Here is a 16,567-nt window from a genome sequence, read left to right on the forward strand (position 1 = left end):
AACCTTTAACCGATACCAGAGCCATCTGGTAAAGTAAAATTTCAGAGATGTCTTTCAAAATATATTTTTTAACGTGAGCTTAACAGTTATAACCAAGGAATACTAGTGCATAATGGTCTTGTATTCTTCTCTGTCCAGCTATGACTCCAAGAATATTACAAAATGTGCACGTAAATTGTCACGAAAGATGTTGTATTAGTGCAACGCTTACTACAGGGCCATGGCGGGAAATTCAGAAAGACAAGGAATTGGAGTTTCGCGCCACTTATTGTTTTACTGGTAGTCTGTGGTGTTGCTGAAAAGTAGCACAGGCAGGATGTATCGGCTATAACCAGAGTGAGTTCCCTCATATAAAATTGAAATGACCTATAGAGGAACCTTGGATAATTGAAAAAGTGAATATGTAATCAAAGTGCTGGTAGAAGACAGATGTTACGAGAGTAACCCAAGTGAACAGCACTGGGTTTTGGCGGGCTGTCGGCCATCTCGGTACGGACGGCATGGGGACGCGGCCAAACGCTTCTAATTTTCTCCTCACATTTTAAATGTTTTATTACATTAATTTTTCAGCCGGTACTAAGAAGCGACCAGCTTTGTATGTAAAAGAGAATTCATGAAATATACTTGAGTTCCAGTCTACTAAGTGCATTGGAAGTGTATCACTTGGTTGAAGTAGTGCCAATGTATGTTTACGAACCGTGATTGGACAATTGCAGAATTGACGTCCATAGCACCTGTACCTTGATTAGGATTCATGTGCACTTCATGGAATAAATTGCTATGGGTACCACCACAGATGAATTAGACGTGTGCTTAGTCTGCAGATTTCAGTCAATACGAAAGCACGGATGAGATTATGTACTGCTCCTCACAGCCAACACGTCTTAGTCCCCGCATAGCGTGGTCCAACGGGTATACCCGACCGCCATCCTGCCCAACTGTCTGATTACACACCCAACTCTACAAGCCTTGGCTGAAGACTTACATTAATTTCATCGTCCCGTAAGTTTAATATTACGTAATTTGCACTTCGCATGATTGATAGCCAGTTGTATCGCGGAGGTTGCTACAGATAACGTCACCAGTTAGTGAATTTTGTTTTGCTCTTTAAATGCAAGTATCTCATGGAATTTTATTTTTGTTTTACATACCGTGGTAAGCAACCAAATATTTATTAAGAAGAGTGCATGTATAGGATCATTTGGAGTGGTAGAGGACAGCAATTTTTAGTCAAGTGACATGAAAATACCCTCTGAAATTGTCCTTCACAGAAAAGTGAAATATTATAGTTCCATGTGGAAAGTAGGACGAAGTAATGTACTACTTTCCTGTATGACAACATACATGGTGAAGGTTTTTGAGGCCTTGTTTCGAGTGTTTTGAAAGGTATCCTTTTGTTACCAGATATCTTGGGCATGGCTCCCAAATTGGATCAAAAGTGCATCATATGCAACATTTTGTTAGTGGTTTTCAAGGGTGGTGCATTACTCTTATTTAGATTGAATCCATAATTTGTTACATTAAGTTATGTGGAAAACCCACAGCACATAAATGAAAGTGACAGGGGCTGGTCCATAGAACCTCGGAAGAAACTTAGGATCACATGAAGAAAAGTCATCCCAGAGTGCGACAGGGTGAAAGTTCATGTAGGCCATCCTAGGGTGACATTTCTGTGTGGTCCATCCTGGTTTTATGATTTGGTTGTATAAGTTGATGACAATAAGCATAACCCTCATTCAACCTAACCTAACCTAATCTTTATTCCACTGTTGATATTTGGCGTACTGGGGTGACAGTTCTTCAGGTGGGATCTCATGGGGTGATGATTCTTCGTGTTGGTGTTCTGGGGTGACAGATTTTAGGACTTGTCTCTAGTATTGGTGTGAGACTTTGTGTCTGGCTCAAAGTGGTAGATAGAGGAGAGCAGTCTGGTTGTGCTCTTCGAACAACACCGAATTACTGTGAAGTTCATAGAGATCTTGGGCTCACTCCAGATGGTATAGAGTCAACTTGGCCCACCACTTAAGTCTGCCATGACTAACTCCACATTTTTCAGCTGCACTGTTAGGTAGGTTAGAGTAGACTAATTTATTGTACTTTAATTTCTTCGACCTGTGTATCTATCAAAACAAAGATGGTGTCTCCAGCATTTGAGCTGGCTGGCAAGTGTCTAGACAGTGCCAGCCCCACAAGGCTATATCTCCATATGTAGGTGAGGGTTTTCAACATGGGCAGTTTTGCTGTCCATCTTGCAGGACTGCCCCATGCAGGGGGAGTTCATTGATTCGAGTGAGTGCCAGTTCATGTGGGCATCATTTCAAGCAAGAAGTGAGGTTAGGTTATTCAACATGCCAACTTGTAACCTAATTCAACATGTATTCAGTTATCCCAATTAACATATCTACTCAAATTCCTATAAACAGTACATGGAGAGTTGATAACAAACACTCACTCAAACTGCCACTCAATTGAAATGACCAGCATTCCATGCTGATCATCATTGTTCCCACTTGGATGGAATTGACTAGATTAATAGATTTATATAATCTTTCTTCCAAGTTATGTGCCAGGTCTCTCTTGATTGCCTAAATCAGTTCAGGATGAACATCATGCCAAATCAACCTTTAGTACATGGTTCTCTCCCATATTTCCTGTCTATGCCATTCTATTTTATTATTAATCATTATGTATATATTTTTTCTGTGTATAGTTAAGGAAACTGTTTAGTAGAATGAGTATCACTTTTTAAGATTTTATCAGTGATTTCCCACCTGTTCCATCTGTGACCATATGTCACAGAATTCATTCATATCATTGCTATAATCCTAAAAAGTGAAAATCTGTATACTATACATCTTTCTTTACTATGTACAGAATATAAAATAAAAAAAATCAAATAGTACATAGATGGAAAGTGAGAGAGAGGAGCATATGCTAAGGTTGATGTGGGAGAATGACTAGTAAATTTCAATGTATACCACACCCTAAACAGACTCCTTGTAGCACACAGACTAAAATATTCAGACAAGGAATTTCACATGGAGATGCACATACTGAAGTATCTGATGTATGTTTTTGTGTTGGCATGAGATATTTTGTTCTGATGAACATATATTTGAATGAGTTGAGAGGCCCATGTATTAAAAGATGTGGCAGAACACCAGTACTGCCATCCCTGGTGTCTCTTATCATGTAACACATCATATGCAGCCTGCCAGTTAGTACTGTATCCTCTTACTGCATGCTCATCAAGTAATGTTTTCAGATAATTGCCCAGCTTTAATATGAATGACCATTATTTTCTCACATTAATCATATCACTTCTAAATAACCTACCATATATATAAAAAGGTTAATCAATTTTAGCCTGAAATACTGAATCTGTAACTACCGAATCACTTAGTGCGTTGTCTTTGAACTGATTCCAACAGTGTTATGTGAACAAGATATCCAGTTATAACAGTTTGAATAATCCTTTTTCTAGATTACGTCTTGAATGTAATTTGAAAAGAGTAGTCATAAATGGTTATGCAACTATTATCAAAACCACCGGCTTAGTGAGCAATTGTTAGGATATGTTTGAGGAAAGGCAATGAAGTAATACCTGGACCAACACTGCTGTGCAAAGGTACAGGGGTCCTTGAACTTAAAATATCGACTAAAGTAGTGGTATTGTGACCATCGTCAAGTCTTCAGGTCCATGCTGCAATTAAATCCTGGCAGTTGGCAGGTGTTGGCAACCATTGACCCATTCATGTAATCTTTGGTTGCTCAAGGACTTCCACACATGTAAAAAGATGTATTAAATAATGATAATAATTAAGTAGATATCCAGCTTTACAAAACTGCAATGCTAATGATGAACTGTATAGTTAATATGTTTATCAAGTAATGAAGATAGAGCATATGAGTAGAAAATTAAAGTTAATTTGACATGAAGAAAGTTATTACAGTGATCTTTGTTTTATGGTTTTTACTTCCTACAAATGAACAGGATAAAGATGAAAGCAAGGTGCTCATGCCTCCCTGAACCATAAGATTAGGGTCACTAAATGTGCATGGATCAAGTACAAATGTAGCCAAAAGGAGGGAGATTGAGAGTATGTTTGAGGAGATAATTTGACATGTTTGCATTGAGTGAAATGAAGATGAAATGTGCAAGTTCAGTTTTGGCAAATTGAATGGGAAAGTGTTTGGTGTAGTGAAAGGTATGGTCCAAGAGCTGAGGACCATTTAATTTTTTTTTTTTTTTTTTAAGGTTGTACCATAGGACATCTGCAATGGGTAGTCTTGAGTTTGAGCTGGGGAGGGTGTGGTTGGTATTGGCCATTTTCCACCTATTTGTTGCATTTCATGGTTCATCACAATTTTGGGGTTTGGCAAACATAAAAGATTATTTCTGACAGGATAAGCAATGTAGACCTAAGGTACTATAAAAAATGCTTGGTATTAAATTGTTATTCATTGATGTAAAATTTATGTAAACTGGATCATTATTGGGGTCAGCAGGGATCAAAAGGTCACATGACTATTGATTTGACAGAAAATTGTATATTTTTGTCTTGCTCCACTGGATTGATAGAAAAATACAAACAAACATCCACTGCTCAAACTAGGGTCAACTGGGCAGTGTTTAGAAAAGGTTTGGTCCAGTTTGATGTAATGAAGTGTTAGTGCATTTTTCTAATGTTCTTCTAGGGTGTTCCAACTGTTTAGTTCATAAACCTCATGATAGATGGCTCACCAGACACAAGTGCTGTAATGAAGCAAACTAAGTATGATAAAGTGAATTCTGTCATTTCTGCTCACAAAAAAATTCTTACAAAATAGTATTACTGACCAAAGTTGAGGAGTGGTTCCCAAATTGCATTTACATATATATATATAATTTTTTTTTTTTTTTTTTTTTTTTTTTTTCTCTCTCTCCATGTACAAAGATAAACCAGGAGGAAGGAATTATTGTCATTTTACTGTCCTTTCTTAGGGAGGGATCTGAATAATAGTTTTGCACACTTCTGAAAGCATTGAAAACTGAACACCCCCCCCCTCCTCCTAATCTTTTAAGCAGATAAACAAGTACCATGACCAGAGAAAAATGCAGGGTTTAAGTTTAGCCTTCATCACTATCTTCATCTGCAAAAGCACTATATCCTCACTGATTCTCCTCTAGACTGACACTAGCCAGGGTCTGAGGCCAATCAAACCAAATCATCTGCAGTTTTTCTTCAATTGTCCAACCATGAACTTTAAGTCTGAAGCTAGCTGGTTCAGAGAATGCTGCACTCATCCACAGCATTGCTAATGTATGCTTGATCTGCTGCTTAAGTACTGTTTTGCATGGAGGCAGACAACATGGATCAGAAGACTTAATCTCTCCAAAGGCTGGCCAGGCTCAGATGGTGCATATAGTTTCTAAAGAGGTGATAATATGCAAGGTTGACATCTTATGCATTATGAACTCCATGTATAGCACAGATGAATTCTTAAATTGTGGCTGCCACTTCTGCAACAAAACTGGAGGCACCCATTTTGCTTAATGCCACAATTAGGTGTCTGTCTTGTAGCTCAGTCAAATGGCCTTGAGTTGGCCATTTGCATGTTGCAGGAGTATGTCCAGTGCTAGCCTATACTTTTGATACATTTGATGCAAGTTCTGTTTCAATTTCTTCTGTAGTGTGATAACCTACAGTATCCAAGACAATTCAATATTTAAAAGATTCTTTGACTCCGTATCAACCTTGTCATCCCCAGTCCCATATACGGTGCTTGGCCTTCAAGCCAAAAATTCCATAAATCAATCGATCAACCAGTCCCATACACAGATGGTTTGAGGGCTTTACTTTGCCCCTGCTCACACAAAAGAGAACCTCCTGTGACAGTGATTATGTCCATCTATTTATTTCCTCAGTGCCATAAGGTGTCATGGTGTCTTGTAAACCAGACATGAGCTTAAAGAATTTTGTCAGTATGTCTGGGGGTTCTGCTACTCCTTCCTGGAAATTATCTAGAGTTAATGAAGTTGGAAGGTCAGGTGTGTCCTTGAGTTCAGTTATACTATTCCGTAATATTTGAGCAGCTTCCATCACGGTAAATTCCTCAGGCATGCTACACTGGACTGCCATCTGGAGAGCTGTCCTTTAACATACTGCTAGAAAAAGGTACCAATCCATGGGAAAGGAGATGTGGGTTGTTGTAAGTGCATATGGGCCTGGCAGTGAGAAGAATGTAGAAGAAAGGGAGGCCTTTTAGATAGATTTAAATGAGTGCATAGAGGGTTTAGGGAGAAGTGTAAATGTAATTGTACTGGGAGACCTTAATGCTAGGGTAGGAAAGGAGCCAATCGATGGAGTGGTTGGGAAATGTGGTGTTCCAGGAAAGAATCGTAGTGGAGAGTTGATGGTGGAAATGTGTCTAGAAAGAGTTGATGATAGCAAATACAGTGTTTCAGAAGAAAGTCAAGCATAAGTGCACATGGGCGAGGGTGGTGGAGGGAAAGGTGGTAGATAGAGCTTTAATGGACTATGTAGTGGTAAATAGGATTATGATAGGAAGAGTTAGGGATGTACATGTGCTAAGGGGAGAGGGTGGGGGAATATCAGATCATTTTCTGGTGGAAGGTAAGTTGAGAGTGGAGGACAGATGGAGGAAGAGGAAAGGGACAAAAGGTAGGGAGGTGCTTAGAGTGAACTCTCTAAACAAAGAGGAAAAGGAGGAGTACAAGAGGAATCTGAAGGAGGAGTGGGAGGGAGTGGAGGAGGAATGGGGATGGTTCAAGGAGGGAGTCACAAAATGTGCAAGGATGGTGTGTGGAACAAGAAGGTCAGGAGGAAATAGAAGGAAGGGTAGTGAATGGTGGGATGAGGAAATGAAGAAGGTTGTAGAAGAGAAGTGAGCTTTCACAGATTGGTTACAAAATAGGACGAGGGAGTCATATGAGACGTACAGGGAAAAGAAAAGAGAAGTAAAGAAAAAGGTAAAGGGGGCAAAGAGGAGAGCAGATGTAAAATGGGGTAAGAGTATGATAGAAAATTTTGAAAGTAATAAAAAGATGTTTTGGAAAGAAATTAAGAGAGGAAGAGGAGGCGAATCAAGTAGAGAAGAAAAGGTAAAAGATGCAGATGGAGAGATGATAATGGAGGAGAAGGCAGTAAGGGGAAGATGGGCAGAATATTTTAGGGAGTTGCTTAATGTGAAGGAGGATAGGGAGGGAAAGATAGCTGCAGTGGGAAATGCTAAGAAAATGAGTGATGAGTGAGGAAAATGGAGGAGAAATAAGGAAGGATGAAGTGAAGGCAGCAGTTAAGATGATGAAAGCAGGTAAGGCACCTGGTCTGGATGGATGCCATGCAGAATGTCTTAAAAAAGGAGGTATAGTGATGGTGGACTGGTTGGTGAGGTTATTTAATGTTTGCTGGAGAGAAGGTAGAGTGCCAGAGGACTGGAGGAGTGCATGTATAGTTCCTCTTTACAAGGGAAAGGGGGACAAGTGTGAATGTAGTAGTTTCAGAGGGATTAGCTTAAGTGTAGTTGGGAAGGCTTATGGGAGGATCTTGATTGAGAGGATTAGGAGAGGAACAGAGGGAGTAATTGGTGAGGAACAGTGTGGGTTTAGGACAGGTAGAGGTTGTGTAGATCAGGTTTTTGTGGTAAGACAGATATGTGAGAAAGCTATAGGTAAGGGGAAGGATGTTTTCTGGGCCTTTATGGATCTGGAAAAGGCTTACGACAGGGTAGACAGAAAGGCACTGGGAGGTTATGTGGATATACGGGATAGGAGGAAAGCTTCTGGGAGCTGTCAAGAGTTTTTATGAGAGTAGTAGAGCTTGTGTCAGGATTAGAAATGGAGAGAGTGAGTGGTTTGAGGTAAAGGTGGGACTTCGTCAGGGATGCGTTATGTCACCCTGGCTGTTCAACTTACACATGGATGGGGTGGTGCGAGAGGTGAATGCAAGGGTAGTGCGAGAGGTGAATGCAAGGGTAGTGGGTCAGGGGTTGGAGATGGTTAAGGAAAATGGAGAAAAGTGGGAGGTGAGCCAGCTGTTGTTTGCGGACGACACTGCGCTTGTGGCAGGATCGGAGGAGGGATTGAGGAAGCTGGTGACAGAGTTTGGGAGAGTGTGTGATAGAAGAAAGCTGAAGATAAATGTGGGTAAAAGTAAGGTGATGAGATGTACAAGGGGTGAAAGTGGCAGTAATCTGGAAGTGAGCATTAAGGGAGAGCAACTGGAGGAAGTGGATAGTTTTAGATATTTGGGTGCAAATATGGTAGGAAAGGGTGGAGTGAAGGTGGAGGTAGAATGTAGATAGAGAGAAGCGAGTAAATGCCTTGGTGGTTTAAAAAGTGTAATGAGGAATAGGAATCTGGGAATGGATGCTAAGAGGAGACTGTATGAAGGAGTGATTGTGCCAACAGCACTGTATGGAGCAGAAACATGGAACATGAGAGAGGAAGAGAGAAGGAACTTGAATGTGTTTGAGATGAAGTGTCTGAGAAGTATGATGGGGGTTACTAGGCTAGATAGAGTGAGAAATGAGGAGGTGAGGAGGAGAACAGGGGTGAAAAGGGAGCTGGGAGATAGGGTTGATGAAAGAGTATTAGGATGGTTTGGACACATGGAAAGAATGAGTGAAGAAAGACTAGTAAAGGAGGTATGGAAGGCAGATGTGGAGGGAGTGAACATGAGGGGACGTCCTAGGATGAGATGGATGGATGGGGTGAAGGGGGCTTTGGGGAAGAGGGGAATGTCTGTTGAGGAAGGACGGGAGAGGACAGAAGACGGGTGAATGGAGAATGGTTGTATATGGAAAATGTTGTGATGCATGAGGTGGATTGGACGGGGGAATGGGGGTGAGGTAGTGTGTGTGAGCAGAAATTTTGACGCAGCCCGAAGGGATTTCTCCCCGTCCTCTCCTTTATATGGGGTGATGGAGAGGGGGGGTCGCCGATTTAATGAAGCGGCCTTGCTGTGGATGTGCTGTGTCCTGTGACACTGCTTCTGACACAGGACAGTGGACAGGGTGCAGGGATGACCCGTCATCTAGGAGGTGCTAAGATGGGAGGGAGGGTGGAGGGGTGTGGAGTGTTTTCGGGGATGAAATGGGTGGGAATGTTTTTGTGCCTTGTCCTTTTTGGCTACCCCCCTGGTAAGGGGAAAAAAAGCCTTGGTATATGTATGTATGTATGTACCCTCTCACTAAATTGCTATAGTATTTTCTCCTTAAGAGTTAATAGTATAGATGGTTCAACCATCAGAATTCTTTCCTTTACTGCACTTTTGAAAAATTCATAGGAGCAACAATGGAGTGAAGCGAGGTCTTTCAGTTGGTTGTTGTCTATAAGAGATAGGCATCATGAGGTGTGAGTTGTACACGAGTTAGCCCCAGATTCTGTGAACTGGTTTGATCACATTTCCTGTTACTTTGAGTAAAAGGGAACCAGTAATACAGCAGTGAATTTATATTTTATAATGTGAATAGTGTGATGAATCGTATATGTGGCATCCGATACAGCACATGAGAATTTGACTTATACTGAAGTGGTTAAAATGTATTTGTACAAATATATGCATTCGCAAGTATTTAAAGGCATGTCTTGTTTATTGTAATTGAGGAGCACTATATACCAAGAGCCTCGGTCCCCTTATAATGGAAAATGCCAGCCAAGGCGCACATCCATTCCATTCCTATCCATCATCCATTGTTTCCTTCTCATCTTGACTCCTAATGAATGAAGGATCATCCCTGTCTCCTGCCTACTGCCTTATTCAACAGTAATGCAACGAAACACAGCAGGACCCCTTAATTTAAATAATGACCATTCTCCCCTGTCCCCTCATCCAGAAAATAGGATATGGGGGGGGGGAAATCCCTTTGGGCTGTGACAAAATATCCATACACAACCATTGCCCACTTGCACCTATTCTGTACCTCCTCTCTTCCCTGCTCAACAGACATTCTTCTCTAAGCCCATTTCACCCCATCCATCCATCTCATCCTTGGTTGTCCCCTCAAGTTCACTCCATCCACCTCTGCTTTCCACACTTCATCTAATCTTTCCATGTTCCCAGACCATCACAATAAACTTTCATCAACTCTGTCTGTCAGCTCTCTGTACACCACTCTCCTCATCTCATTTCTCACTATCCAGTCATGTAACCCCCACAATACTTCAGATGTTTCATCTGAAATACATTTAAATTTTCCTCTCTTAAATTCCAAGTCTCCACCCCCCATACAGTGTTGTAGGCCCAATCACCTCTTTATATAATCTTTCATTCCCAGATGACTATTTCTTGTGGCATTTATCAATCCCCCAAAATATTTACTTGCTTCCCTTACTCTACAGTTCATGTCCACACCTATTCCTCCATTTCCTGCCAACCCCAAATACTAAAAACTTCCAACGCTTTCCTCTAAGACTTACTTCCAACTTGGTGCCACCCTCTTCTGTTGTACATTTCATCACTGCTTTTCCCAACCTTTACACTTCCTCTGACCTCACCACAAGCACAATGTCAACCACAAACAGCACCTGGTCCCCATTCCACATCCATCCACTATCTTTAATCATTCTCCAGTCCCCAGCCCATAACCCTTGTATTTACCTCTTGTCCCATCCCATCCATGTACATATAGAACAACCATGGTGACAAGGGGCAATCTTGGCACAGCCCTATTTAATTCAGACCACCCACTCTTTCCATTCCCAATCCTAACACGAAGCTGAACAACTTTTATGAATACCTTTGACAGCTCTTAACAACTTTCCCTTAATTCCATATCTATTTGCAATACTTCCCGCTGTGCCTCCTCGTCTAGTGTTGAGCTTTATCCATATTCCTAAAGACCTGAAAAAAATCCTTACCTTTTGCTAGAAACCTCTCTCAAATCTGCCTTACCACAAAATTTTGATTCACACACCCTTTACCATTCTTAAATCAACACTGCTAGTCACCAATTATTCTCTGTTCCTCTCCAATGAGCCCTTCCAACTATGCTCAACAAACTAATTCCTTTACAACTACAGCATTCACATTTGTCTCCTTTTCCTTTGTAAAACCAAACTACAGGCATTCCTCCATTCTGGTACCCTTCCCCCCTCCCTAAGATGCACATTGTTCAACCTCACAATACCATCCACAAACTCTACCTTCTTTTTCAGATACTTCACATGATGCCAATTCAGATGCCTTACCAGCTCATCAATTTCATAGTTCCTTGAACCTTATCTCTAACTCTCCCATCAGTCATTTTCTTTGCTCCTCCCACAATCAATCCCTCCCTAACTCTAAAATACTCTTCCCATTTCCCTCTTACTGCCTTCACTTCTGTTAACATCTGTGCACTTCTTGTCTTATTCTAACAAACTTGCTCCCCCTCACTCTCTTGACTTCCTTCCAAAACATTTTTATATAATTTTCTAGAATTTTTGTCATTCATACCCCATTTCACATCTGCCTCCTTTATCTTATGTTTTGCTTCAATTTTTTTTTAGTACCTCTTATATGCTTCCAGAGTCCTACTTTGCAACCAATCCACATATGCTCACTTCTCTTCCACCACCTTCATCTCATTGTCTCACCACTTGTTACTCATATTTCTATTCCCTCCCATCCTCCTCGTTCCACATTCCATTTTTGCAATCCTTGTCACTTCCTTGAAATGCACCTATTACTCTTCCACTCCCACATCTACTCCATCTTTCCCCACCTCCCACACTTCCCTTAGCTTCTCTTGATTTTCCTTCTTTTCCATTTCGATAAAAAAAATGTACTCTAAGCACCTCTCTACCTGCAGTCTCTCTTTTTTTTTTTTTTTTTTTTTCTTTTTCTTTCTTTCTTTCTTTCTTTCTTATGCACTATCAATTTCCTTTCTACCAGTAAATCATCTGACACCCCTGACTCTCCCCATCTTTCTTTTAGATACCACTACATAATCCACTGATGCCTTATCAACCACCTTGCCATCCACCACCCTTTTCCCTGTGTAATTAGTTTTTTCACTCTTCTAAAACACTGCTATTATCAACTTGCTTTCTAAATACATCTCCAGCATCAACTTGCCATGAATTTTAACCTCTTCGGTATGAGTCAAATTTTCATGGGCAGCAAATCAGCTGCCTGATGTATGATGATTTGATGATGCATCACTATACTCTCATTATAAAATATAAAGTTATATCTGTTTTAGTTATTTTCTTTCACTCTGAATATTAATAACCACAGAAAATCTGATCAAGCCAGTTCACAGAATATGAGGGGTCACTCAACTACAGCTACAAAATAGATATAATCAAGACCCCAATGAGCATCCTCATACATCCACTCTTGCTTCATGGTGCCTGCATAGGCGTCATTGTATGGAAGGGGTTAATTGGCTCTCCAAACTTCCCAGCTATATCTATTGGCACATCCCCTATTCTAGCATTTATCTCCCAACACCACTGCATTGTCGTTCCTCCCAAAACTCTTAAGCATTTGTTCAAATCTATCCAGAAAACCTCCTTTTCCTCCTCACCCATTGCCAGGTCCATACATGCTTAGGAAAACCCCACATGTCCCATACAAATACACCTTCACCATCATTAACCATAATGATACCCTCCACTCCACCATTTGGTCTTGTATCTCATAACTTAGCAACAGAGATCTCCTTCGCTTCATCCCCTCGTCACTCAATTTGATTTCAAAGTGTTTTCCTATAATGAAATTATTCAAGATTCATGTACATTTATCTTGTGTATCAAATTATTATGTTTCATCTTCTTTGAACATTAACCTTGCTGTGGTCCTTGAATGGTAGCAGTGCCGAACATTTCTTGCAAGAATGCCTGTAGATTGAGTGTCGTTGACTCATTCTATACTAGCGTGCACACGCACATGCATTAGCTACACAATGTCAGATCTTGGCGGTATCAGCAAGCTTCAATAAACCATCCATTGTCTGACCTAACCTGCAGTCGCTTTGGCATGACCTCAGATTCGGACTGTCAAAGCCACTTGTATCACAACCGGAGAGTCGGCCATGCAATGTTACCCTAAGACAAAATATTAATTATGTTGATAGTATAATGTTTCTGTATATATGTGTATTGATAAATTATACTTGGTGCTCACACTGTTCTATACTTTACATGAATTTAGTCGAAAGGAAAAGAGATTTATGTAATTATAACTGTGTTGGCAAGCATCATGCATTTTCTTTGTTGCGTCCTATGCGTCGAGAGACATACGAAGCTTGACAGTGCTTCTGTCAAGACTTGCCAATAAAAAGAACCCAAGAGATACCTTTATCTCAACATCTCCAAATTAATGTAGAACACAAGCTACACTGGTCAAGGAAAAGAATCCTGTTGGAACTGGGACTAGCTGCGTTATCTATAGACAAGCATTAGCTGGCAAAACCCTACCAAGTGACCAACACAGTTCACTGAATGTGGCAATAAAATTTTTGAATAAAGAATAATTCATTGAATTCCAGGCTATTTGCAGTGCTTTGCTAAGATCTGGGCACAGATTACAAGTCTCCAGTTTCACACTGAAGTCTTGAGGAACATGTTGAGTTGCCTGTAGGAGCTCAGATATGAAGTACAAATTTTATCGCAAAGGAAGGCAGAACAAGACAAATTGTATGAAACGTTCAGAAAGGAAGACTTCAGTTTCCACTGGCATACCTTGTGGACTTTTTTGAGCTTATCAACAGTTGAAGCTACAACTGCAAAACAAATATAATCAAGATGCCGACAGCAGCATCCTCATATACTCACTTGCATCTTGTGACACTTATGTAGGCATCATCATATGGAAGAGGTAACTTGTAAAACTCGGAGAGACAGGAGAAGAAAGCTTATAATAATTGTACAGAACCCACACACAGAACTAATTGGTGGGGCTAGATTCTCACAATACTAAATGACCTTTTTTTTTATAGCATGTAAATCAAATGATAAGATTGTTTTTGGACATTTTGATTGTATTATAAAATTAGAAAAATAAATCAAGGAGATAATACATGAATAACAAAGAAATTACATAGAATAAATATAACAAAAAGGGAAAATAAAACAAGGGAGAAGATAGGGTGTGCAGTATAGTTACAAAGGAAGTACATGCTGATAAGACCTTTTGGTCCATAACAAGGTTGGATACAGAGAAAAATATCTATATAGAGAAATGATATTAGAAAATATATAATTTTCTGGAATTTAGTAATACTTGTGAAGCTTTAATTTTTATAATGTAAACAATCTACAATAATGTATCTAATTTGTGTAAAGAATGGTTAGTTTTATCTGTTAGTAACAAAATATCATATTTAATCTCAGGCATACTAGGGCCAAGATGAAAAAAATATCTATTACGTTGTAGACATCATTGTTTACGAAGTTTGTAGCATCCTGGAGGTTTTGTGTGAACATGATGCAAGATTGTCTAGGAGCACACCGCAAAAATATTGAATGTGTCACATGTGTAACCTTTATTTTTTCAGTGCCCAAAGACAGCATTGCAGAACTAAACATGGACACAGGTAAGCACCAATGATACACCAATATGTGAACTTCCTCAAGGAGATGTTTCGGTTCCAAGTGGTAGCCCATAACTATACTGTCAATCCACATGTCTGTTCTCATAGATATTTGGAGAGTTTAGACTACTCCCAAAAGACCATGAAAAATTAACTGAAGGCAACATCTGTTTTGCCATAGGACGACATTGTTAATTTGGATGGCTTGGATTGGTATATATTGTAACATCATCAGAACTAATACCGAGAGGTGGCACTGTATGCTGGAATGCAAATTAGTAGACAACAAATATTTTCGTCAAAAATTCCCTCAAAAACTACTATTGGGATAAGATATTTGTTTTGAACATGGTTCTTATGAAAATAACATTACAAAAAAAAAAAACAGTTGTACCTTTAACACTGAGGGTCATGTGGAGTGGAGTTGTTCCTGAGACTGAGTGAACAGTCCCACTCTGAAGAATGCCATGGCTAGAAAAGGTTTTTTCCACAAATCCTTTATAGAGTATATGGTGTGATTAATTGTGTACAATGCAGTCTTCCATCATGTCTTGTGGGGTTGTTACTGGACTTGTTGCAAGAGGGAACCATTAATCTGAAATGTGACATCAAGTAGGGAAAAAGGGACTTTGAGACAAAGAAGCTGAAAGATTTTTGGTTGAATTATGTGCTTGAACCCAAAAGTAGGCAAAGGAGCACTTTGAACCTAAGAACTTAAGAATGAAGATTACAGGAGACCATAAGGCCAACACTTGTCAGTTCTATGCCCATTACCACCTATTATTCCCATCCATAAAGATGTTAACTTGTTCTTAAAACAACCAATAGTTTCAGAGCTCACTGCATAGTTACTAAGTATTCCATTCATTGACCACTCTATTGGCAAATAAAAATTTGTCCAACTTAAATCCATTACTTTATATTAATATGATGACCTTGTCTGCATCCCCCCTTGTTAAAGCCCCTGATTCTCATGAACACCTCTATTAGATCACCCTGCACTCTGCATCTTTCCAGAGTGTGTAAATTAAGGTGCCTAAATCTGTCCTCATAAATTTTGGAGCCCATATATCATTTTGGCCAGTCTCTTCTACTGATTTCCTTTTCATTTACATGTTTGCAAAGCAAGGCCTTCAGCTTTTGTCCTAAAAACTAAACTACAGGTGACTTAACCCATTCAACTCCGATGACAAGATGTCTTGTCATTTGGTCAAATAAAACAAAAAATCATAAAACACCAAAATGTTTGATCAAACACCAGAAAAATATGACGTCAGTCCTCGCTTCGCTGCGAGCGAAGCGAGGATTGACGTCATATTTTTCTGGTGTTTGATCAAACATTTTGGTGTTTTATGATTTTTTGTTTTATTTGACCAAATGACAAGACATCTTGTCATCGGAGTTGAATGGGTTAATGTAGAAAATGACATGTTGTGATCCGTCCTCTTTCAGGCTGAGAATTTCTGATCTTGTGAAAGAAAAGCAGCCGCAGCCATCTCACTGGAATAAGCTATTCATACCATATATTTCATTTCAGTTTTATATTGGTGTCATGGACTAGCCTCTGTATTTGAGTTGGTGTATCAAGTCTTGGCTATGACTTGAACAGTTCCTCAGTCCAGTATCTAGTATGACTATTTTGCCTTTTAAAGGGATTTCCTTTGCTTCACAAGGACAACAGAATTGAGGTGCAAAACTACTTTTAATTTACATAATATAAAAAAAATATATGAGGAATATCTTACTCTAGATGTATATACAGGTCACGAGTGAGGGTAGTTTGAGAAAGATCACTTGTGGTCCTCTACTCTTAAACAGAGCTGCACAACACTGGTGCCAATGTATGCCTCTATAAGCCTAGTCTATTCTGATATACCTGGCTTCACACAATCCTTCCACTTTATTTTTGTGTGAAGAAGGCTTACAATACACCAAACCTTTCCTATTTAGACAAATGGGAGAACATATATATATGTAAGGATGCTACTTCTTCGTGTCAGTGTTTACATGCCCTCTGACCTCTTGTGTCTGCGCAGCAAAACTC

General features: G+C 39.7%; 1 protein-coding gene across 5 annotated transcripts in view; it reads left to right on the forward strand.

Annotated features, from left to right (window-relative positions):
- The first annotated feature begins 212 nt into the window (after positions 1 to 212).
- Positions 213 to 16,567, forward strand: part of LOC143027172 (transcription factor E2F5-like) — a 63,207-nt gene continuing 46,852 nt past the window's right edge. Inside the window, exons 1-2 of one of the 5 annotated variants that reach the window (XM_076188276.1) lie at positions 213 to 336; positions 717 to 1,002. The gene's annotated coding sequence lies outside the window, so the exon portion shown is untranslated. Of the gene's footprint in view, positions 1,003 to 14,487; positions 14,527 to 16,567 lie in introns of all 5 variants that reach the window. The other 4 variants (XM_076188271.1, XM_076188272.1, XM_076188274.1 and 1 more) reach the window with 4 other exon arrangements.

This window comes from Oratosquilla oratoria, chromosome 7, assembly GCF_046742065.1.
Source record: "Oratosquilla oratoria isolate Oo_2021 chromosome 7, ASM4674206v1, whole genome shotgun sequence".
Lineage (NCBI taxonomy): Eukaryota > Metazoa > Arthropoda > Malacostraca > Stomatopoda > Squillidae > Oratosquilla > Oratosquilla oratoria.